Source organism: Schistocerca gregaria, chromosome 9 (genome assembly GCF_023897955.1).
Source record: "Schistocerca gregaria isolate iqSchGreg1 chromosome 9, iqSchGreg1.2, whole genome shotgun sequence".
In the NCBI taxonomy this organism is placed as follows: domain Eukaryota; kingdom Metazoa; phylum Arthropoda; class Insecta; order Orthoptera; family Acrididae; genus Schistocerca; species Schistocerca gregaria.
In genome coordinates, this window is record NC_064928.1 from 232,932,791 (window position 1) to 232,935,100 (window position 2,310).

Genomic DNA, 2,310 nt, shown 5'->3' on the forward strand with positions numbered 1-2,310 from the left:
TTCTCTGTATACATTCAGTATCGCCGGGCAGTTGTATCTGATTAGGATCCAAGAATCTCGAGCAATATTCGGGGATGGGTCGCAAGCGTGATTAGTAAGCAATTTCTTTTGTACACTGATTGTATTTTCCTAGAATTCTACCAACGAATTGCAGCCATCCACCGTATTTCCCTAAGACTGCGACTATGTGACGGTTCCATTTCAAATCTCTAGAAATTTTTACACCCGGGTATTCATGTGGGTTGAGCGATAGCGAGTTTGACTCGCTGCACTATACTCGTAGGATAAGGTTATATCGTTTTGTGAACCGAACAATTTTACATTTCGGGAACATTTAAACTAAGTTGTCATGCTTTGCACTACACTGAAATCTTATGAAGGCGTGACTCCTTTCAAACAGAACTTTATTACAGGCAACAGCATCATTTGCGAAAACACTGAAGTTCCAAATAGACCGCGTAACCACGGCCCCCTTCTCCCCTCCAAATTGCTGTCTGAAAACTGGAAGTCCCATTCGTAAAACACCTTCAGAAGTTCGTTCACATTCCGTATCAGTTAATGTGTTAAAAACTTGACCTGAAGAAACATAACCCTTTGCAGTTGAAGACCCTCAGTTGTAAGAGAAGCTAGTTTTTCGAAAACGTCTCAATATTTATGTACTGAACTAGGTGTTGTACAATTCTATAATTTTCAGGTACATTCGGCGACGTTTGTGGATACTGTCTGACAAATGTGTTGCGAATAAAGTGAGTAGTAAAGAAGTAATAAAGTGAAACATCAAGCCTGATGCTGACACCTTACTGCACGATCAGCGAAAATGTAGAAGTGATAAAAGTCTTTTTCCTTTCATCATTATGTCAGGGATGTCAGAGGGGAAAAAAAGTTTCGCCAAGTTTCGAAATTATGTGTGAAGTTTGTTGGAAGTCGCCACGTGCTGCCTTTCACAAATGCTCGGTGAATATAGTCTCGATAATTTGCGCGCCATGAAATTATGCTGCCTTAGACGAGTACGCAGTTTTTAACTTTTAACGCCCGACTTATTGCGTAAACCTATGCCTTTAAATGAAGGACGGAAGGAGGATTGCATTTAATGTGCTATCGATGTCGAGGTCATTAGAGACGGAGCAGGAGTTGGCACTGCTTCAGGGAAGGGTAAAAGAAGTCCGCCGTTCCCTTTCAAAGGAACCATCCCAGCATTTACTTGGAGCGATTCAGGAAAGTTACGGAAAACGTATCAGGATGGCCGGATGCGGATTTAAACGTCATCCTCCCGAATGCGAGTCTAGTGTACTAGTTGACAGCTCGTCGTGTAGAAGCTAGCGTTGTTGGTGATGGGATTCCGGGTTCGATTCACGGCTGGGTTGCTTTCTCCGCCCGGGAAGTAGGTGTCTGTGGTGTCATCATTTCATCATCATCCGTGAAGGTGGCGAAACTGGACTGTGTAAAGGTTGGAGCTTTGTACAGGCACTGATAACCGTGCAGTTAAGCGCCCCAAAAACCAATCATCATCATCATCATCATCATACCATGTAATAACCACTGCGGCAGCTCGTTCGGTATACATTTAAATGAGCAGATTAAGTCAGCATTTTTAGTATTTACATTGACTTCGTTCTTCATAAATGAAAGCAGGAACTATGACAAGACAAAGGAATTGGGATAACGAATGAGAAATACCTGATTGTGCTTCTGTTTGTAGATGACATGATTCACGTTCACGAAATGACCTCCAAAGATCTATATACCACCTGAACGAAATATGCAATGAATACAACTTTAAAATTTCTAGGAACAAAACGAAAATAAGTGCACTCCGAGGAAAATACTCAGTCAGTTTAAAACTAGTTTTGGAAAATCCTGCTTTAGAACTGGTCTCTTAATCTTTCATTTAGGCTACGCTGTAAGATCTGATTTTTACTCTGATACTTAAAATAAATTACACAAATTCTAAGCTGTTTGTGATTCTATTATCTGAATATTGGGCAATAAAGTACAAAAAGATTGTCCCGAAATTCTATAACGTGGTCGCGGTTCCTGTATTATGCTATGAAAGCGAAAACATGGTTTAAAAAAAAGCAAAAAAAAAATCACACGGCAGAGATGAGGTTCCTAAGAAATTCGAAGAGCTGCACAACAAGAAATGATTAGGAATGAAGATACTAGAGAAAAATTAAGTATTTTCAACAGAAACTAAAAAATTCAAAAATATCGTGAAGACTTCCCCAAAATATTCTTAACTACAAGCGGAATGGAAGACGTGATATTGAAAGGCCTCGGACGTGGGAGCAATTTCGTTTGAGAGACTATCCC